General features: G+C 40.6%; 1 long non-coding RNA gene across 2 annotated transcripts in view; it reads left to right on the forward strand.

The window, feature by feature from the left end:
• Window positions 1–24,038, forward strand: part of LOC118936050 (uncharacterized) — a 40,686-nt gene that overhangs the window by 8,958 nt on the left and 7,690 nt on the right. Inside the window, exon 3 of one of the 2 annotated variants that reach the window (XR_005034099.2) lies at window positions 21,486–21,668. This is a non-coding gene — a long non-coding RNA (uncharacterized LOC118936050). The remainder of the gene's footprint in view (window positions 1–21,485; window positions 21,669–24,038) is intronic. The other variant, XR_005034100.2, reaches the window with a different exon arrangement.

Here is a 24,038-nt window from a genome sequence, read left to right on the forward strand (position 1 = left end):
CCTGCATCAGAAAGCTGGATCACTGTAACCAGATTCCACAACAGCAACAGGGGATAACAACAACTTAGAGATTATAAAGAAATTAAGATACAACAAGATTTTGATACAGGTAACAAAAATTATAATAATCCTCAAACCATAAGAGGTTCCTACTAACAAAAATTACAATAACCCTCAAGCCAGAGGAAGTTCCCACTCCACAAAGACCTTAGGGGTGATAAGATACATGTTTTATTGACACCAACATAGGCAAATACTGTCCATCAGGTAGGATGCATGCAAGAGAGTGGTCCTGTCTTAGGATTGTAGCAGGAAGGAGGTCCCTTCCAGGTCTAGTATAACATACTTTTACTCCTTTCTCTGTGCAGTTTACTGAAGGGTCCATCTATAGTGCTACAGGAGGTGTATGCACTGGCCATAATAAAACAAAAGTCCCTGGTAAGATGCTTCTATCTTCTGACCGTTCAGGATATACTACTGTGATCTTTGGGGGTCACTCTGCTGTTATTCAAGGAATACACAGGAGGCTAGATTCCAGGCCTTGTCCCCAAGGTGCCAGGAGAGCCAGTCATCGTTGGTCCATGTGTACAGTTTTCCAAGGTCATGTCCACTCACTGTAGTCTCTGCGGTACAGTGCAGTTGGTGCTGGCAGCAAGATATTATTCTAGTGGTTGAACCACCGCTTCAGTGATTCTTCCTTCTTTTGTACTTTCAGTGGTATAGGGGAGGCAGCAATATGTGTTAACATGTCTATGGGACTCAGAGCTCCCTTTCGAAGTCTCATTCAAATGCCGCAGCACAGTCCAAAAGTGGACCAAACATCCGCACAGACTATTGGTATCTGACTTTAGTCTGGATTTTAACAAGCCATTGTGCTTCTCTATCATGCCTCCTGGGGTAGGATTATATGGCACATGAAACTTCCATTTGATTCCCAGCTGTCGAACCCATTCTTGCACTGTATGTCTGGAAAAATGGGTGCCCTGATCACTCTCAATTACCTGTGGTTGGCCATAGGTGGCAACGAGACAGTCCAGGCCTCTTTTGGTCATCTGCTGGTCCGCACAAAGGGTAAGAAAGGAAACCAGAGGTCCAGTAGCTGTGGCCACACAGTCATGGAATGCCGATATCCTGATACAGGTAGAGGCCTGGCCCGATATAGTCTATCTGCCACCTGATGAGGGGTATAGGCCTCTTAGCTTTGTTGCATGTTGCTGTGGAACTCACTGTAAGACCCTCTGGAGCACACGGCACACCCCTGCCTGGCTCTAGTAACTTCTTCAAAGGTCAATGGTACACCACATTGACGGGCTGCAGCCCACATTGTCTTTTGCCCCTCATGCAACAATCACTGATGCAACCATTGGGCTACATCAGAGGGAGGCTTTCCTTCTAACCAGCATGTCTAGGTCAATTTATCTGCTTCATCATTTCCTGGGGATGCCAGTGGCAAATGACCTGTCACATGTTAAACTGTAATTACTTCAGTCTGACCAGTGGCCCATAAGTCTTGCCACAACTCTTGCACCCAAAGTGGTCAGTGACCAACGAGCCAGTTGGCATGGTACCAGGTTGGTAGCCACAGGGTCAAGCCCTGATAGACAGCCCAGTTGTCAGTACAGACAACTAGAGGGGATGGCTCCTGGCTGATCACAAGCCACAAGGCCTGCATCTATGCCCACTGGCTGCTCTTCCTCTCACAGTCTTATTTTCTGTTTTTTAAATGCTTAACCTATCTGAATTCCTTTGTCTAGGTATATCTCTGGAAATCTGGAAAAAGCATAGTTTTGGTTTTTCCTTCATAGGCAATCGGAAAACATATTTGCACACTTTACATTTACTGATATGATCAATGTCTGTTCATTTCTACTCAGTTTTGCCATATTGTTTAGAAACATATAGAAATTAAGATTCCATATATATTCTACTGTTTTATTTGCCCTCTCTTTCTATTTATGATTTGGAATAGTTGTTTTCTTCTAGTTGAACTTTTATATTAAATCCTTGACTATCCTTCTTAATGACTTTCATAGAGAATGAGGTCTTATTAATGAACAGAGATGTGGTCAAATGATATGAACAGATAGATCACATATCAGGCAGTTTTATCTATATAATCATTGACAATTTTATAGCAAGTAATTTTTAATTAACTTTAACATGTATGCGAAGTTACAGTACACAGAGTCATACAAATTATTACCCTGGACTGGCATGCTGAGTGATAAAAACAAGCTGCTTAAAAGTATGTATAATATAACTGGGGAAAAAATATATGGAAATGAACCTATTTTGTTTTTATTCTATTTAAATATAATACACGTTATCATAAATATATATAATTATAAATTAATGTATTTATATTTTAAATACATACATTTTTATTAATTTTATTTTCTAAATATATATTTAAATATGTCTTTGTGTGTGTGTGTGTATATATATATATATATATATACATATATATATATATATATATATATAAAATTTGTAAAATGCCATTCCTGCCTCTAAAGATATATGTCATATTGGAGTAGTTAGGTTTCCTGTGGTGAGCTTGAACTTGTTCGTCTGTATAATGGGCAGATAATTACCCTTCTTATGAGAAATAAGCAAATTATTAAAATGAATACGATGAACAGTATTTCATAAAATAAATGTATGGACACCCCAGTGTTTTTTACCCCATAAAAGAAATGACTTAAAAATGAACATCTCATAGAGATCACTAGAATTGACAAAGCAGGATAGGAAATACATATTTATATGAAAGATCAGCCTTGTCGCCATCTCTTTGCAAGGTAAATTTTCTCCGATGGTGGAAAGGAAAATCATTGCATCATGTTTTTTTTTTTTGTAGATAATTATTTTTTATTGAAGGGTAGTTGACACACAGTATTATATTACATTAGTTTCAGGTGTCCAACACAGTGATTCAACATTTATATACATGATAATTCTAGGTACCAGCTATCACCATACCAAGTTGTTACAATATTTTGACTATATTCCTTATGCTATACATTACATCCCGGTTACTTGTTTATTTTACCATTGGAAGTGAGTACTTTTTGTTGTTGTTGTTGTGAGGGGATCTCTCATATTTATTGATCAAATGGTTGTTAACAACAATAAAATTCTGTATAGGGGAGTCAATGCTCAATGCACAATCATTAATCCACCCCAAGCCTAATTTTCATCAGTCTCCAATCTTCTGAGGCATAACGAACAAGTTCTTACATGGAGAACAAATTCTTACATAGTGAATAGGTTACATAGTGAACAGTACAAGGGCAGTCATCACAGAAACTTTCGGTTTTGCTCATGCATTATGAACTATAAACAGTCAGTTCAAATATGAATAATCATTTGATTTTTATACTTGATTTATATGTGGATACCACATTTCTCTCTTTGTTATTATTATTTTTAATAAAATGCTGAAGTGGTAGGTAGATACAAGATAAAGGTAGAAAACATAGTTTAGTGTTGTAAGGGAGCAAATGTAGATGATCAGGTGTGTGCCTGTAGACTATGTGTTAATCCAAGCTAGACAAGGGCAATAAAACATCTGTGGATGCAGAAGATTTCTCTCAAAACAGGGGAGGGATGAGGTTCTAAGCCTCACCTCTGTTGATCCCCAATTTCTCACCTGATGACCCCCCTGTGACTGTGCCTGCCTTAGGTTGTTCCTCCCTTGAGGAATCTTATGGCTAACCAGTCATCTTCCGGGGCCATACAGGGAAATGTAAAGTTGGTAAGTGAGAGAGAAGCCTTATTGTTTGAAAAGGTTAGCTTTTTACTTCTTTGCATATTTATGCCCTGTGGCTTCTATGCCCAGCATTTGTCTTGAGGTATCTTTACCACTTGGAAGAATTATGATACTCGGTAAATTTGATATGAGGCACGAATTCTATTTAAGAATTCGTTGTAATTAGGAAGGAAGAAGAAAAGCTATAGAAGTAGCAGGCGGAAGAAAACATGGGAAGATTGACTATTTCTTTGACATATCTTCTTGTAGAGTAACTTCAGCATGTATAGGTTTTAAGCTACTACTTAAATTGCACACACACATTAACATAATAGGAGTATAGTCACATAATCAAAGCATACCTGTAATTACTAGCCATCTCCAGTGAAACCAAGAAAACCAGTTAGGCTCCTTAGGCATTTGTGAAAACTGATCTATGATATGGTGGATATTGTTCAGCTGAACTTGAACAGTCTGAGAGAAATCAGACAAATTAAAACAACCCATTCCTGGGGAATGTTCACATCCCTTATGTTCTTTTAACAGTAAATAGTCTGTAGTTGTAAAATTTTGGAGCGCTACAATTTGCACTTCTCCTAATTCTTGGTTGAGTTCCAACAGTATAGATCCAGTCAAATTTGTTGTTTTACTGTATGCACAGGCCAGCTTAGATATCTCCTTCATTCCCATGGCGAGTCCAGGAGCTGGTGGGATGAGTGCATCTACAGCTGCAGCAGTGCGTGGATCTTTGTTGGGGTTTTTGATGATCATCTTCTGGCATGAGTCTTCCAGAGAATGCTGATGTTGGAAGTTCTTTTTCATATCGTATCTTAGTTCATTTTCGGGGTAGCCCAATTAGGCTTTGATCCTCTATATAAACACAAACACTTTGCCTACACTTTTATATGCCCTTTATACCCTTGTGTAGAACTCATTGGAGGTAATCACACAGGAACTGCCTTTTTTTTTTTGGCATCACTAATCTACACTTACATGATGAATATTATGTTTACTAGGCTCTCCCCTATACCAGGTCCCCCTATAAACCCCGTTACAGTCACTGTCCATCAGCATAGCAAAATGTTGTAGAATCACTACTTGCCTTCTCTGTGTTGTACAGCCCTCCCCTTTCTCCCACCCCCCCATGCATGCTAATCTTAATACCCCCTTCTTCTCCCCCCACTTATTCCTCCCTACCCACCCATCCTCCCCAGTCCCTTTCCCTTTGGTACCTGATAGTCCATTCTTGAGTTCTGTGATTCTGCTGCTGTTTTGTTCCTTCAGTTTTTCCTTTGTTCTTATATTCCACAGATGAGTGAAATCATTTGGTATTTCTCTTTTTCCGCTTGGCTTGTTTCACTGAGCATAGTACCCTCCAGCTCCATCCATGTTGCTGCAAATGGTAGGATTTGCCCTTTTCTTATGGCTGAGTAGTATTCCATTGTGTATATGTACCACTTCTTCTTTATCCATTCATCTATCGATGGACATTTAGGTTGCTTCCAATTCGTGGCTATTGTAAATAGTGCTGCGATAAACATAGGGGTGCATTGGTCTTTCTCATACTTGATTGCTGCATTCTTAGGGTAAATTCCTAGGAGTGCAATTCCTGGGTCAAATGGTAAGTCTGTCTTGAGCATTTTGATGTACCTCCATACTGCTTTCCACAATGGCTGAACTAATTTACATTCCCACCAGCAGTGTAGGAGGGTTCCCCTTTCTCCACAGCCTCGCCAGCATTTGTTGTTGTTTGTCTTTTGGATGGCAGCCATCCTTACTGGTGTGAGGTGATACCTCATTGTTGTTTTAATTTGCATTTCTCTGATAATTAGTGATGTGGAGCATCTTTTCATGTGTCTGTTGGCCATCTGTATTTCTTTTTTGGAGAACTGTCTGTTCAGTTCCGCTGCCCATTTTTTTAATTGGGTTATTTGTTTTTTGTTTGTTGAGGCGTGTGAGCTCTTTATATATTCTCGACGTCAAGCCTTTATCGGATCTGTCATTTTCAAATATATTCTCCCATACGATAGGGTTCCTTTTTATTCTATTGATGGTGTCTTTTGCTGTACAGAAGCTTTTCAGCTTAATATAGTCCCACTTGTTCACTTTTGCTGTTGTTTTCCTTGACCGGGGAGATATGTTCAAGAAGAGGTCACTCATGTTTATGTCTAAGAGGTTTTTGCCTATGTTTTCTTCCAAGAGTTTAATGGTTTCATGACTTACATTGAGGTCTTTGATCCATTTTGAGTTTACTTCTGTATATGGGGTTAGACAATGGTCCAGTTTCATTCTCTTACATGTAGCTGTCCAGTTTTGCCAGCACCATCTGTTGAAGAGACTGTCATTTCGCCATTGTATGTCCATGGCTCCTGTATCAAATATTAATTGACCATATATATCTGGGTTAATGTCTGGATTCTCTAGTCTGTTCCATTGGTCTGTGGCTCTGCTCTTGTGCCAGTACCAAATTGTCTTGATTACTATGGCTTTATAGTAGAGCTTGAAGTTGGGGAGTGAGATCCCCCCTACTTTATTCTTCTTTCTCAGGATTGCTTTGGCTATTCGGGGTCTTTGGTGTTTCCATATGAATTTTTGAGTTATTTGTTCCATTTCATTGAAGAATGTTGCTGGTAGTTTCATATGAATTGCATCAAATCTGTATATTGCTTTGGGCAGGATGGCCATTTTAACGATATTAATTCTTCCTAGCCACGAGCATGGGATGCGTTTCCATCTGTTAGTGTCCCCTTTAATTTCTCTTAAGAGTGACTTGTAGTTTTCAGAGTATAATTCTTTCACTTCTTTGGTTAGGTTTTTTCCTAGGTATTTTTTTTTATGCAATTGTGAATGGAGTTGTTTTCCTGATTTCTCTTTCTGTTGGTTCATTGTTAGTGTATAGGAAAGCCACAGATTTCTGTGTGTTGATTTTGTATCCTGCAACTTTTCTGTATTCTGATATCAGCTCTAGTAGTTTTGGGGTGGAGTCTTTAGGTTTTTTTATGTACAGTATCATGTCATCTGCAAATAGTGACAGCTTAACTTCTTCTTTACGAATCTGGATTCCTTGTATTTCTTTGTTTTGTCTGATTGCCGTGGCTAGGACCTCCAGTACTATGTTAAATAACAGTGGGGAGAGTGGGTATCCCTGTCTAGTTCCCGGTCTCAGAGGAAATGCTTTCAGCTTCTCGCTGTTCAATATAATGTTGGCTGTGGGTTTATCATAGATGGCCTTTATTATGTTGAGGTACTTGCCCTCTATTCCCATTTTGCTGAGAGTTTTTATCATGAATGGATGTTGAACTTTGTCAAATGCTTTTCAGCATCTGTGGAGATGATCATGTGGTTTTTGTCTTTCTTTTTTTGATGTGGTGGATTATGTTGATGGACTTTCAAATGTTGTACCATCCTTGCATCCCTGGGATGAATCCCACTTGGTCATGGTGCATGATCCTTTTGATGTATTTTAGAATTCGGTTTGCTAATATTTTGTTGAGTATTTTTGCATCTATGTTCATCAGGGATATTGGTCTGTAGTTTTCTTTTTTGGTGGGGTCTTTGACTGGTTTTGGTATTAGGGTGATGTTAGCTTCATAGAATGAGTTTGGGAGTATCCCCTCCTCCTCTATTTTTTGGAAAACTTTAAGGAGAATGGGTATTATGTCTTCCTTGTATGTCTGATAAAATTCCGAGGTAAATCCATCTGGTCCGGGGGTTTTGTTCTTTGGTAGTTTTTTGATTACCGCCTCAATTTCATTGCTGGTAATTGCTCTGTTTAGATTCTCTGTTTCTTTCTGGGTCAGTCTTGGAAGGTTGTATTTTTCTAGGAAATTGTCCATTTCTCCTAGGTTTTCCAGCTTGTTAGCATATAAGTTTTCATAGTATTCTCCAATAATTCTTTGCATTTCCGTGGGGTCCGTCGTGATTTTTCCTTTCTCGTTTCTGATACTGTTGATTTGTGTTGACTCTCTTTTCTTCTTAATAAGTCTGGCTAGAGTCTTATCTATTTTGTTTATTTTCTCAAAGAACCAGATCTTCGTTTCATTGATTTTTGCTATTGTTTTATTCTTCTCAATTTTATTTATTTCTTCTCTGATCTTTATTATGTCCCTCCTTCTGCTGACCTTAGGCCTCATTTGTTCTTCTTTTTCCAATTTCGATAATTTTGACATTAGACTATTCATTTGGGATTGTTCTTCCTTTTTAAAATATGCTTGGATTGCTATATACTTTCCTCTTAAGACTGCTTTTGCTGTGTCCCACAGAAGTCTGGGCTTAGTGTTGTTGTTGTCATTTGTTTCCATATATTGCTGGATCTCCATTTTGATTTGGTCATTGATCCATTGATTATTTAGGAGCATGTAGTTAAGCCTCCATGTGTTTGTGAGCCTGTTTGCTTTCTTTGTACAGTTTATTTCTAGTTTTATGCCTTTGTGGTCTGAAAAGTTGGTTGGTAGGATTTCAATCTTTTGGAATTTTCTGAGGCTCTTTTTGTGGCCTAGTATGTGGTCTATTCTGGAGAATGTTCCATGTGCACTTGAGAAGAATGTATATCCTTTTGCTTTTGGATGTAGAGTTCTATAGATGTCTATTAGGTCCATCTGCTCTACTGTGTTGTTCAGTGCTTCTGTGTCCTTAGTTATTTTCTTCCCGGTGAATCTATACTTTGGGGTGAGTGGTGTGTTGAAGTCTCCTAGAATGAATGCATTGCAGTCTATTTCCCCCTTTAGTTTTGTTAGTATTTGTTTCACATATGCTGGTGCTCCTGTGTTGGGTGCATATATATTTAGAATGGTTATATCCTCTTTTTGGACTAAGCCCTTTATCATTATGTAGTGTCCTTGTCTATCTCTTGTTACTTTCTTTGTTTGGAAGTCTATTTTGTCTGATATTAGTACTGCAACCCCTGCTTTCTTCTCGCTGTTGTTTGCTTGAAAAATGTTTTTCCATCCCTTGACTTTTAGTCTGTACATGTCTTTGGGTTTGAGGTGAGTTTCTTGTAAGCAGCATATAGATGGGTCTTGCTTTTTTATCCATTCTATTACTCTGTGTCTTTTGATTGATGCATTCATCCGCTTAACATTTAGGGTGACTATTGAAATATATGTACTTATTTCCATTGCAGTCTTTAAATTCATGGTTACCAAAGGTTCAAGGTTAGCCTCTTTAGTATCTTACTGACTAATTTAGCTCGCTTATTGAGCTGTTATATACACTGTCTGGAGATTCTTTTCTTCTCTCCCTTCTTATTCCTCCTCCTCCATTCTTCATATTTTGGCTGTTTTGTTCTGTGCTCTTTCTAGGAGTGTTCCCATCTAGAGCAGTCCCTGTAAGATGTCCTGTAGAGGTGGTTTGTGGGAAGCAAATTCCCTCAGCTTTTGTTTGTCTGGGAATTGTTTAATCCCACCATCATATTTGAATGATAGTCATGCTGGATACAGTATCCTTGGTTCAAGGCCCTTCTGTTTCTTTGCATTTAATATATCATGCCATTCTCTTCTTGCCTGTAGGGTTTCTGTCAAGAAGTCTGATGTTCGCCTGAGGGGTTTTCCTTTATAGGTGACCTTTTTCTCTCTAGCTGCCTTTAAAACTCTTTCCTTGTCCTTGATCTTTGCTGTTTTAATTATTATGTGTCTTGGTGTTGTCCTCCTTGGATCCTTTCTGTTGGGGGTTCTGTGTATTTCCGTGGTCTGTTCGATTATTTCCTCCCCCAGTTTGGGGAAGTTTTCAGCAATTATTTCTTCCAAGATACTTTCCATCCCTTTTCCTCTCTCTTCTTCTTCTGGTACCCCTATAATACGGATATTGTTCCTTTTGGATTGGTCACACAGTTCTCTTAATATTGTTTCATTCCTGGAGATCCTTTTATCTCTCTCTATGTCAGCTTCTATGCGTTCCTGTTCTCTGGTTTCAATTCCATCAATGGCCTCTTGCATCCTATCCATTCCGCTTATAAACCCTTCCAGAGTTTGTTTCATTTCTGTAATCTCCTTTCTGGCATCTGTGATCTCCCTCCGGACTTCATCCCATCTCTCTTGCGTATTTCTCGCATCTCTGTCAGCATATTATGATTTTTATTTTGAATTCTTTGTCAGGAAGACTGGTTAGGTCTGTCTCCTTCTCTGGTGTTGTCTCTGTGATCTTTGTCTGCCTGTAGTTTTGCCTTTTCATGGTGATAGGAATAGTTTGCGGAGCTGGGATGAGTGACGGCTGGAAGAACTTCCCTTCTTGTTGGTTTTTTGGCCCTCCTCTCCTGGGAGAACAGTGATCTCTAGTGGCTTGTGCTGGGCAGCTGTGTGCAGATGGGGCTTCTGCTTCCTGCCCGGCTGCTATGGAGTTTATCTCTGCTGTTGCTGTGGGCGTGGCCTGGCTCGTGCTCTTGCTCCAAAGTGGTGGAGTTGCGTTGGGGCGGGAGCGGCTGGGAGGGTATTTATCTCCGTAAGGGGCCTCCCTGCTCCCTGCCGCCCAGTGGTTAAGGTGCCCAGAGTTCCCTGGATTCCCTACCTCTGGATTGTGTCCCGCCCTGCCCCTTTAAGACTTCCAAAAAGCATCCACCAAAACAAAACAATGACCACACAAAAAAAAATGGCCGCTCATTTTTCTTTATTCTCCGGCGCCAGCCTCGGGCATCTGCTCACCGGTCTTGCTGCCCTGTTTCCCCTTGTATTGGGGTCCCTATCCCTTTAAGACTTCCAAAAAGCGCTCGCCAAAACAAAACAGCAAAGAAAAAAAAAAAGAAAAGGAAAATGGCCGCTTGCTTTTCTTGTGTCCTCCGGCGCCAGGCCTCCATTACCCGATCACTGTTCTTGCTGCCCTGTTTCCCTTGTATCCAGTGCCCCCTGCGCACGGACTGTGTCTGCGCTCTGGCCCAGATGGCTGGGGCTGGGTGTTCGGCAGTCCTGGGCTCCGTCTCCCTCCCGCTCTGCCTATTCTTCTCCTGCCGGGAGCTGGGGTGAGGGGCACTTGGGCACCGGCCGGGGCTTGTATCTTACCCCCTTTATGAGGCACTGGGTTCTCGCAGGTGTGGATGTGGTCTGGATGTTGTCCTGTGTCCTCTGGTCTTTATTCTAGGAAGAGTTGTCTTTGGTATATTTTCATAGATATATGTGGTTTTGGGAGGAGATTTCCGCTGCTCTACTCACGCCGCCATCTTGGCTCCCTCTGCATCTTGTTTTTTAATGTGCTTTCTCATATTTATACCTTTCATTTTGATACTAAGACAGAAAGCTTCCTTTGGGCCACAAACAGGAAGTGGTATGAAATGCCAGAGTATCAAGAGTATTCAGCCTGTATCACAGACTGAAATCGGGAGACCTGGGTTCCAAATGCTGGATCAGTCCTTGCTTACAGTAGTACCACAGGGCATCAGTACTGTGCTACCCTTAGCCCTACCACAGAGAAAAGGTTACATGTCCCCGTGGTTAGGGAGGCAGTCTTTGGAGTCAGAGTTGCTTGTAAAGTGGAGATTGATTCATAACTGGTTTCATGATCTTTAGCAAATGGTGAATCATATGTGAAACCCACATGTGATGAGTATGCATTATATATGCATGCACAGAGAATATAATGGGAGGAATTACACAAATATTGTACACATTTTTAATTTAAAGGGGTGGATTGCTGATTAATTATATATTTCATTCTGTCCTTAACTATATTTGTGACAATTCTCAGAGGGGTGTGGTGGGATTATATTTCCCTAATGACTGATGGTGTTCATCATGTTCTCATGTGCTTATTTGACACTTGTGTATCTTGTTTGGTGAAGTACCTGTTCAAATCTTTTGCTCACTTACTTATTGGAGTGTCTTTTATTTTCATTGAGTACTGTGAGTTTTTTTTTTTTCTGGATACAAGACCTTTATCACATATGTGATTTGTAAATGTGTTCTCACAGCTAGTGGCTTGTCTTTTAATTGTCTCAACAATATCTTACACAGAGTAGAAGTTTTTAATTGTGAGGAAGTATAGCTTATCAATTTGGTCATTTATGATTTGGTTTTGCTTTTGATGTCATATCTAAGAAATCTTCACCTAGCCTAAGAGCACAAAAATTTTTACTTGTGTTTTCGTCCAGGAGTTTTATAATTTTAGCTTTTATTTTTAGGTTCATGATGCAATTTGAGTTTATGTTTCTAGATGGTGTATTCCATGGATCATAGTTGATGTTTGTGCATATGGATATCCACTTGTCCCAGCACTGTTTGTTGAAAAGAGTATCCTTTCTCCCCTGAATGATGTTTGTAGCTTTGTCAAAAATCATTTGTTCATACATGTGTGGGTGTACTTCTGCACTCTTTATTCTGTTGCTTTGATCATCTGCATCTCTACCTACATTCGATACCACACACCCTTGATTACTATAGATTCATAGTGCATCGTGAAATAAGGTAATGATTATCCTCCAACTTCGTTCTTTTCTTTCAAAGTAGTTTTCATAGTTATTTTCAGAGGCTAGGCCCTTTGCATTTTAATGTATATTTTACAAATGCCCATCAATTTATTTTTTTTAATTTTATGGTAAGATTTGTATTGGAGTTGCATTGAATCTATAGATCAAATTGGTGAGAATAGACAACAGTACCTAGTCTTCTGATCCATGGAGACAGTGTGTTCTTCCATACTGAGGCCTTGTACAATTTCTCTCCACAATGGACTTTCTTATCTCTGGACATAGATGTGCTATGTACATTATCTCTATGTATTCATACTCTTGGATGCTATTGTCACTAGTAGTATTTTTTTTCCCAACCTGTACCCTTCCCTGAGCTTTATTTGAAATGGGATAAGAATAGCACCCATCTCAGAAAGGGGAACCCTCCTACACTGCCAGTGGGAATGCAAACTAGCTCAACCCTTGTGGAAAGCAATATGGAGGCTCCCCAAGAAAACCAAGAAATACCATTTGACCTAGAAACCCCATTCCCAGGAATCCACACAAAGAAAACAAGTTCTCAGATTCAAAAAGACATATGCACCCCCATGTCCATCACAGCACCACCCACAATAGCCAAGAAATGGAAGCAACCTAAGTGTCCATCAGTAGATGAATGGATAAAGAAGAGGTGGTACATATACACGATGGAATACTACTCAGCCATAAGAAAAAAACAAATCCCACCATCCGCAACAACATGGATGGATCTAGAGGGCACCATGCCCAGTGAAGTAAGTCAGGCAGAGAAAGACAAATACCAAATGATTTCCCTCATTTGTGGAGTATAACAACCAAGCAAAACTGAAGGAACAAAACAGCAGCAGACTCACAGACTCCAAGAAGGGACTAGCGGTTACCAAAGGGGAGTGGTGGGGGAGGCTGGGTGGGGAGGGAGGGAAAGGGGAATTGAGGGGTATTATGATTAGTACACGTGATGTGTGGGGGATCATGGGGAAGACAGTGTAGCACAGAGAAGACAAGTAGTGACTCTGTGGCATCTTACTACACTGAGGGACAGTGACTGCAATGGGGTACGGGAGTGGGGGGGACTCAATATGGGTGACTGTAGTAACCACATTGTTTTTCATGTGAAATCTGCATAAGAGTGTGTATCAAGGATATATTAAAAATAAATAAATTTTAAAAAAAGAATAGCATCCACGTCATAGGAGGATTGTAAGAGTGATTATTGCAGTTAGAAAACTGTCAATAAATGTCCGATGTTATGATTTACTCATTTATAATTTCCTGGGAGTCATATGCCAGCAGTGAAGAAAACAGACAAAATTCTCTGACCTCGCAAAATTCATGAATTTTTGGATGGGGCTAGGGAGACAAGACAGAAAATATGATAAATAAAACCTGGAATAGGGTAGATGATGTTAAGTGCTATTGAGAAAAATGAAGTGGAAAACAGGAATGGAAAGGGCAGAGTGGAAGCAGTTTACAACATCAAGTAAGGGGATCAGGCACAGGAAAAGGACGTTTGTTAGGCCACCAGGAAAATTTGAATGTGTCAGGGTGTTAGATGATATACAAGACCTATTGTTCATTTTTTTAGGGGTGCTAAGGGCATGGTAGTTTTTTCTTTTAACCTTTTGAACCCCTTCACCTATTTCTCCCACTTCCTACCTCTGGCAGCCACCAATTTATTTTCCTTATCTATGAACTTGGTTCCTTTTTGTTCTTGTTTTTAAGTTTACACATATAAAAGGGATCATAGGCATTTGTCCTTGTCAGACATAATTCACCCAGCACAACGCCCCCAAGGTCCAACCATGTGGTTGCAAATAGTAAGATCCCATTCTCCCTTATGGCTGAATAATTTATCCATTTGTCCAATGGTGAATGCAGGCTGCCTCCATATTTCAGCCACTGTATATAATGCTGAAACCAACCTGGGAGGGCATCTGTCCCTTCGAGTATTTTCATTTTCCTTGAATAAAAATCCAGAAGTGGAATCACCGGATCACATAGCAGTCCTATTCTTAATTTTTTGAGGAACCTCCATACCGCCCCCCCACAGCAGCAGCACCAGCCCACATCTCCACCAACACTGCACCAGTGTCCCCATTTCCCCAAGTGCTCACCAACACTTGTTTCTTACATTTTTGATAGCAGCCTTCCTCATAGGAGTGAAGTGACAGCTCATTGTGTGGGTGTTTTTAGGTATTATTAATCTAAAATTATATGAGGAATATTATGTTTAATAGACTCCCCCCTTCACCAAGTCCTCCCAACAAACCCTATTACAGTCATTGTCCATCAGCGTAGTAAGATGCTGTAGAATCACTACTTGTCTTCTGTGTGTTGCACAGCCATCCCCGTGCCTCCCCCCACATTATACATGCTGATCTTAATGGCCCCTTTCTTTCTTTCTCCCCCCACCTTATCCCTCCCTTCCCACCCATCCTCCCAAGTCCATTTCCCTTTGGTAACTGTTAGGCCATTCTTGGGCTCTCTGATTCTGCTGCTGTTTTGTTCCTTCAGTTTTTGCTTTGTTCTGATACTCCACAGATGAGTAAAATCATTTGGTACTTGTCTTTCTCCACGTGGCTTATTTCGCTGAGCATAATACCCTCTAGCTCCATCCATGTTGTTGCAAATGGTAGGATTTGTTTTCTTCTTATGGCTGAATGATATTCCATTGTTTATATGTACCACCTCTTCTTAATCCATTCACCTACTGATGGACACTTAGGTTGCTTCCATTTCTTGGCTATTGTAAATAGTGCTGCGATAAACAGGGGTGCATCTGTCTTTTTCAAACTGGGCTGCTGTATTCTTAGGGTAAATTCCTAGAAGTGGAATTCCTGGGTCAAATGGTATTTCTATTTTGAGCTTTTTGAGGAATCTCCATACTGCTTTCCACAATGGTTGAACTAATTTACATTCCCACCAGCAGTGTAGGAGGGTTCCCCTTTCTCCGCAACCTTGTCAACATTTGTTGTTGTTTGTCTATTGGATGGTGGCAATCTTTACTCGTGTGAGGTGATATCTCATTGGGTTTTAATTTGCATTTCTCTGATGACTAGCGATGTGGAGCATCTTTTCATCTGTGTGTTGGACATCTGAATTTCTTCTTCGGAGAACTGTAAGTTCAGCTCCTCTGCCCATTTTTTAATTGGATTGTTTGCTTTTTGTTTGTTGAGGTGCATGAGCTCTTTAAGTATTTTGGATGTCAACCCTTCATCGGATCTGTCATTTATGAATATATTCTCCCATACTGTAGGATACCTTTTTGTTCTATTGATGGTGTCCTTAGCTGTACAGAAGCTTTTCAGCTTGATATAGTCCCACTTGTTCATTTTTGCTTTTGTTTCCCTTGCCTGGGAAGATATGTTCATGAAGAAGTCACTCATGTTTATGTCCAAGAGATTTTTGCCTATGTTTTTTTCAAAGAGTATTATGGTTTCATGACTTACATTCATGTCTTTGATCCATTTCAAATTTACATTTGTGCATGGGGTGAGACAATGATCCAGTTTCATTCTCTTACATGTAGCTGTCCAGTTTTGCCAACACTAACTATTGAGGAGCATGTCATTTCCCCATTGTATGTCCATGGCTCCTTTATCATATATTAATTGACCATATATGCTTGGGTTAATGTCTGGAGTCTCTATTCTGTTCCACTGGTCTGTGGCTCTGTTCTTGTTCCAGTACCAAATTGTCTTGATTACTGTGGCTTTGTAGTAGAGCTTGAAGTTGGGTAGCGAGATCCCCTCCACTTTATTCTTCCTTCTCAGGACTGCTTTGGCTATTCAGGGTCTTTGGTGGTTCCGTATGAATTTTAGAACTATTTGTTCCAGTTCGTTGAAGAATGCTGTTGGTAATTTGATAGGGATTGCATTGAATCTGTTGATTGCTTTTGGCAGGATGGCCATTTTGACAATATTAATTCTTCCTGGCCAAGAGCATGGAATGAGTTTCCATTTGTTAGTGTCCTCTTTAATTTCTCTTAAGAGTGTCTTGTAGTTTTCAGGGTATATGACTTTCACTTCCTTGGTTAGGTTTATTCCTAGGTATTTTATTTTTTTGATGCAATTATGAATGGAATTGTTTTCCTGATTTCTCTTTCTGTTAGTCCATTGTTAGTGTATAGGAAAACCACAGATTTCTGTGTATTAATTTTGTATCCTGCAACTTTGCTGAATTCCGATATTCTAGAAGTTTTGGAGTGAACTCTAGGGATTTTTATGTATGATATCATGTCATCTGCAAATAGTGACAGTTTGACTTCTCCTTTACCAATCTGGATTCCTTGTATTTCTTTGTTTGGTCTGATTGCCATGGCTAGGACCTCCAGTACTATGTTGAATAACAGTGGGGAGAATGGGCATCCCTGTCTTGTTCCCGATCTTAGAGGAAAGGCTTTCAGCTTCTGGCTGTTAAGTATGATGTTGGCTGTGGGTTTATGATATATGGCCTTTATTATGTTGAGGTACTTGCCCTCTATACGGATTTTGTTGAGAGTTTTTATCATGAATGGATGTTGAATTTTTTCGAATGCTTTTTCAGCATCTGTGGGGATGATCATGTGGTTTTTGTCTTTCTTTTTCTTGATGTTTTGGATGATGTTGATGGATTTTCGAATGTTGTACCATCCTTGCATCCCTGAGATGAATCCCACTTGATCATGGTGTATGATCCTTTTGATATATTTTTTAATTCGGTTTGCTAATGTTTCGTTGATTATTTTAGCATCTATGTTCATCAGGGATATTGGTCTGTAATTTTCTTTTTTGATGGCGTCTTTGCCTGGTTTTAGTATTAGGGTAATGCTGGCTTCTTATAATGAGTTTGGGTGCATTCCCTACTCTTCTCTTTTTTGGAAAACTTTGAGTAGAATGGGTATTATGTCTTCTCTCTATGTCAGATAAAATTACGCGGTAAATCCTAGGGCCCAAGGGTTTTGCTCTTGGGTAGGTTTTTGATTACCGGTTCAATTTTTGTTGCTGGTAATTGGTCTGTTTAGATTTTCTGTTTCTTCCTTGGTTAGTCTTGGAAGGTTGTATTCTTCTAGGAAAGTGTCCTTTTCTTCTAGGTTTTCAAGTTTGTTAGCATATAGGTTTTCGTAGTATTCTCTAATAACTCTTTGCATTTCTGTGGTGTCTGTCTTGATTTTTCCTTTCTCATTTCTGATTCTTTTGATGTGTGTTCATCCTCTTTTTCTCTTAATAAGTCTGTCTAGGGGCTTATCTATCTTGTTTATTTTATCGAAGAACCAGCTCTTGGTTTCACTGATATTTTCTATTGTTTTATTCTTCTCTATTTTATTTATTTCTTCTCTGATCTTTATTATGTCCCTCCTTCTGCTGACCTTAGGCCTCATTTGTTCTTCTTTTTCCAATTTCGATAATTGTGACTTTAGACTATTCATTTGGGATTGTTCTTCTTTCTTTAAACATGCCTGGATTACAATCTACTTTCCTCTTAGAACTGCTTTTGCTGTGTCCCACAGAATTTGGGGCTTTGTGTTGTTGTTGTCATTTGTCTCCATATATTGCTTGATCTCTGTTTTAATTTGGTCGTTGATCCATTGATTATTTAAGAGCATGTTATTCAGCCTCCATGTGTTCGTGAGCCTTTTTGCTTTCTTTGTACAATTTATTTCTAGTTTTACCCCTTTGTGGTCCAAGAAGTTCGTTGGTAGAATTTCTGTCTTTTTGAATTTACTGAGGTTCTTTTTGTGGCCTAGTATGTGGTCTATTCTGGAAAATGTTCCATGTGCACTTGAGAAGAATGTGTATCCTGCTTCTTTTGGGTGTAGAGTTCTGTAGATGTCTGTTAGGTCCATCTGTTCTATTGTGCTGTTCAGTGCCTCTGTGTCCTTACTTATTTTCTGTCAGGGGGATCTCTCCTTTGGAGTGAGTGGTGTGTTGAAGTCTCTGAGAAGGAATGCATTGCATTCTATTTCCTCTTTTATTTCTGTTAATATTTCTTTCACATACGTTCGTGCTCCTGTATTGGTTGCATATATGTTTATAATGGTTATATCCTGTTGTTGGACTGACCCCTTTATCATTATGTAATGTCCTTCTTTATCTCTTGTTATTTTCTTTGTTTTGCAGTCTATTTTGTCTGATACCAATACTGCTACACCTGCTTTTTTCTCTGTATTGTTTGCAAGAAATATCTTTTCCATCCCTTGACTTTTATTCTGTGTACATGTTTTGTTTTGAGGTGAGTCTCTTGTAAGCAGCATATAGATGGGTCTTGCTTTTGTATCCATTCTATCACTCTGTGTCTTTTGATTGTTGCATTCAGTCCATTTACATTTAGGTTTATTTTTGAAAGATATGTACCTATTTCCATTGCAGGCTTTAGGTTCATGGTTACCAAAGGTTGAAGGTTAGCTTCTTTACTCTCTGTCTACCTTAACTTTTGCTTGTCTGGGAATTGTTTAATTCCTCCTTCATAAATACATGATAATCGTGCTATATACACTATCCTTTGTTCAAGGCCCTTCTGTTTCATTGCATTAAATATATCATGCCATTCTCTTCTGGCCTATAAGGTTTCTGTGGAGAAGTCTGATGATAGCCTATCCATTTTCCTTTGTAGGTAACCTTTTTTCTCTCTCTGGCTGCCTTTAATACTCTGTCCTTGTCCTTGATCTTTGCCGTTTTAATTATTATGTGTCCTGGTGATGTCCACCTTGGGTCCCTTCTTTTGGGAGTTCTGTTGTTTGATAGACTATTCTGTTGGGTCTTCCGTGGTGTGATAGACTATTTCCTCCCCCAGTATGGGGAAGTTTTCAGCAATTATTTCTTCAATGACACTTTCTACCCCTTTTTCTCTCTTATTCTTCTTCTGGTACCCCTATAATGCGGATATTGTTCTGTTTCGATTGGTCACACAGTTCTCTTCATATTCCTTCATTTCTGGAGATCCTATTATCTCTCTCTGCCTAAGCTTATCTGTGTTCCTGTTCTCTGACTTTTATTCCTTTAACGACCTCTTGCACCTCATCCAGTCTGCTCTTAAGTCCTTCCAGAGTTTATTTCTGTATTCTCCCTCCCAACTTTATCTGTTAGCTCTTGCATATTTCTCTGCAGCTCCATTAGCATGGTTATGACCTTTATTTTGAATTATTTTTCAGGAAGATTGGTTAAATCTATCTCCCCAGACTCCTTCTCAGGAGTTGTCTGGGTTATTCTTGTCTGGATGAAGTTCTTCTGAGTTTTCATGGCAATATAGGTAGCCGTGGGCAGTTTTTGCTTGTGTCATCTGGGAGAACAATGTCCCTTTCTGCTCCTTGCCCTTCTATGCTGCCTGTGCTGGTTACCCACACACGGGGAGCAGCTTCCAGTTTTATTTCTGCAGCCACCATGGGCAGGGCAGCCCAGGTCCCTGCGGGGAGGGGAAGGTGCACCAGGTGTGCTCTCCTCCAAGAATGGTGACCCTTCATGCCTTGTCCGGGCTTCCTCTGTGCTGGTCAGCTGCATGTCAGCAGGGCCTCTGAGTCTGGCCTGGGCAGCTACGGAGGAAGCTCTGGTTGGTTGCTGTGGGCACGGCTGCTCTCAGGCTGCTCCCCTGCTGTGGCAGGTCTATGCCAGAGGGGGAATGGATGGGTGGCTGTTAATCACAGGGAGGGGCCTCAGAGCTGAGCTGCCTCCCAGAGGGTTAGGACACCTGGAGTTCCCCGGGATTCCCAGCTGCTGGGCTGAGTGTGCTGGGATGCTTCCATCCAGCTGTGAGGCCCCTGTCGCTTTAATACTTTCAAAAAGCACTTGCTTTTCTTTTGTTCCAGGGGCACTGGCTGCAGGGATGCGTTCGCAGGTTTTACTGTTCCCTTTCCCTAATATCCAGCACATCATGCACTGTCTGTCTGCACTCCCAGTGTGGATGACTAGGGCTGGGTATTTAGCAGTCCTGGGCTCCCTCTTCCCACCTCCCCCCGCTCTGACTCCTTTCTTCCCACCGGGGACCTGAGGTGGGGGTGGGGTGCTTGGGTCCCCCTGGGCCACGGCTTGTATCTTACCCCCTTCATGAGGTGCTGAGTTCTCACAGATGTAGATGTAGCCTGGCTGTTGTACTGTATCTTCTGCTCTCTCTTTTAGGAACAGTTGTATTTGTTGTATTTTCAAATATATATATGGTTTTGTGAGGAGATTTCCGCTGCCCTATTCATGCCATTGTCTTGGCTCCCCCGCACCACTAGTAGCATTTTAATTAAAATATCAAGGTATCATTTTCACTGAACTGTCAGGAGTCATTGTTGCTATGAAATCCTTTTGGTTGACAGCATAGGTTATTGTACGGTGGAAAACATTCTTGAGGCTTAACACCTTTATTAGTCTGGGGTTTGTAGAGGAACAGAACCTATAGGATGTTTTTATCTGGATATATACTTGGAGGAATTAACTGATGAGATTGTGGATGCTTGGTAAATAAAAAATCCGATGGGGTGGACTGGCAGGCTGGAGACTAAAGAAAGAGGTACAGTTGGAGTCTGAAGGCCGTCTGCTGGTGAGCCGTGAAAGGATGTTGTAGGTGAAGTCCAAGGTCAGTGTCCTGACTGAATTCTCTCTGGCTCAGGGGAGATGAGCCCTTTGTTCTCTTTAGGCCTTCAGCTGATTAGATGAAGCCTATCTGCTTTCAGACCACAGATTTCAATGTAAAATCTCATCCAAAAACTCTCTCATAGACACAAACAGGATAATGTTTGATAATACCTGTGCACTGTGGCTTCACCAAGCTGGCACATAAAATTCACTATCACAATATTCATTTGCCTACATTTCCTTCTCAGCTTTCAGATATTATTGGCAATATACTCAAACTAGTGGAACAAATGTCCCAGAGAAAAATCTACAGGTCCCATCTAGAGAAACACTCACTAAAATGAAATGGTTGAGTAGCTTTCAACTTTTATTTGTGTGGCTAGAATTGAATTGTGGAGTTTTGTTACTTACCTTCTGACAATCCCACCTTGGTCACTTCCTGGGCTCCATGGACGTAAAAAAAAAAAAGGAGAGTGCATGAATGAATGTGGGTACGTATACATGTGTGTGTATTGGTGCATCTGTGAGGAGTATTTATTGTGATGAATATTTGAAGCTAATTACCATGTATTACATCAGTCCTACTCATTTCTTAGCATGTTAGGAAATAGTGTAGTTGCTGGGTATTTTAGTCCCAGTTTTCTTGGCCAGGATGGCTACCATAGTGACTCAGTGATGCTGTGGGATTATGTAGAGACTGAAAACTGCATGGGGACAGGCAAGAACATCCTTGAGTCTGTCCTCTGCATTTCCTGTGCTTTCTCTTCCTCTCACATTCCTCTCTACTCAGTGTGCTGTATCCCCTGACACTCGCCTCTAGTGGTAGAGCAGAGAAGGTGTGGACTCTGAGCCCCAGAAATAGGAGCCAATAGAGAAGACCTAAGTGTGATGTCAAGTCTCCTAGACAGGTTCCTGGAGCAGTAGTGAAGACAAAGTGTCCCATCATTGCAACAGTTTAGCTAAGTCTGTACAGGTAAGCAACTCACCCTGAACTTCACCCACACATGACATAAACCAAAAGCTAATCTAAACCAAGCACTAACCTTGAACCACAATGCTGACTGTAACCATATCCTCATGGTGCTCCATACACTAGCCATAACCCTAAACCTAACCCGACATGTACCACTACACCAAGCCCTCAATGTCCCCTACATGGAACCACAAAGCTAATCCTTAATAGTATCCTAACACTCAGCCTGAACCCTAAACCTCTCTCTAACCCAAAACTGAAATTCAAGCTAAGCCTTACTGTACACCTAACCTTTACCGTAACCCTAACCCTAAGCCAACCTCAAAACTCTCCTGAACACCCACACCAAAGCATCTGCATAATCCTAAAACTAAACCTAACCCTCACCCTAAAGCTGAAACCTAACTGTAATCGTACCCACACACGCATCCAAAATGTAGCCGTCAACATAACCCTCACCCTAAGTATAGTCACTAAGCCTAAGCACTCACCCTCCCCATCAACCAAACCTAACATGACCCTAAACCTCATGCCAACCCAAAGGCTAACTTTGAACCCCGATCCTTAATCTGACTGTACCCATATCGTCATCCTGCACCTAATCCTAGGCCTAGCACTAATCCTAACACTAATCCTATGCCATATCCATCACTCTCAACATCACTCACATGGAATCAGAAACATAAATAGAACACTTACCCTCACTCTAAAACCTATACTTAAATCTAACAATTACCCTAAATTCATCTGAAGCCTATCCCAACACCTCACCCTAACACTGACCATTTTCCTACCTCTACTTCCCCATTCACACCCTCTCCTTCACCCACAGCAAACTGGAACCCTGAAACTAAACCTAACACAAACACCGAGAAGAAAGCCAAACCCAAACTATAATCATAACCATTCTCTCACCCTACACTTATCCTTAACCCTAATCCTAATCCTAACCCTAATCATTGCCACATACCCTAGCACCTCCCCCTCACCTTCAACCACACCTGATGTAATCCTAAACATAACCTAACACAAAACCTAACTGCGAACCACCATCCTAAGTCAAATCCTAACCATATCCTCACCATACAACTATAGCTGGACCTAATCATAACACGAACCCTGTGCCTATCCCATAACCCACACCCACAACCTCACACACACGCATGCATAATCACAAACCTTAGTTGAAGTCTGTCACCCTAAACCCGATACTTAGCCCACACCACAACCCTAAATTCACCTAAGCAAAACCCAACACCTAACGCCAAGCCTAACCCTGTACCTACCCCTTCCTCTAAACCCCCATCAATACCCTCACCTTCACCCACACCAAACCATAACACTAGTCCTAAATCAAAGCCTAATCCTAAGAATAAAGTCTGAAACTAACTCTAACCATACGTATATTATCACTGTACAGTTCATCTTAGCCCTGATCCTTACCCTAAGCCTAATAACTAACCCTAACACCTCATCCTCAAATTCACCCATACAACACATAAGCCTAAGGCAAACACTAACACTGAACGCTAACCCTAACTCTAACTGTAACTATATCCTCAAAGTGCTACTTACACTAGACCGACACTAAGCCTAAACTGACACCTACCCCTACCCCTATCCATCAACCTCACTTACATGGAATGTAAGCCTAAATCTAAATCTGACCTGAACCGTAAACCTAACTCCATCCCCAAACTGAACATTAATCTAAGATTTACCCTTCACCTAACCCTATCCCTAACCCCTCAACTACCCCAAAACTCTCCTCAACATCTTCAGCTTCCCCCACACCAAAGCATCAGCATAATCATAAAACTTAACATAATCCTAACTCTAATGTTGAAACCTAACTCTAATCTTACCCACACCCACATCCAAAATGTAACCATGAACCTAACCCTATGTATAACCCTAGTCACTAATCCTAAGCACTCACCCTCCCCTTCAACCAAACCTAATGTAACCCTAAATGTGATGCTGACCCAAGGCTGCTGCTTAGGAAATATTTCTGTTTAATAGCTTAGAGAGCTATCAGATTAATCCAGGACATGATTCATTTTTATTCTTTCATCATTCTCCCCTAGAGGTAATCATTAGCCAACATGGGAAGACAAATCTTTCTGTGCATTGTTTGATCTCTTTATTCAAGATCATACCTTCACTCAGCAAAATACATGATTGTTTGCATGTTTTCAGCACCCCCCCACACACATACAAACACACACAAACACACAGACACACAGAGAAGGTGTCCTCAGGCCTCCAACTGGCTAATTTAACACTGTGTGCACATGTACATTCAAAGGTAGAGATACCTAGTTTATTGTATGTAATATGTGTATATACAGATAGTGCACATGTACACAC

The sequence above is a fragment of the Manis pentadactyla genome, chromosome X (assembly GCF_030020395.1).
Source record: "Manis pentadactyla isolate mManPen7 chromosome X, mManPen7.hap1, whole genome shotgun sequence".
In the NCBI taxonomy this organism is placed as follows: domain Eukaryota; kingdom Metazoa; phylum Chordata; class Mammalia; order Pholidota; family Manidae; genus Manis; species Manis pentadactyla.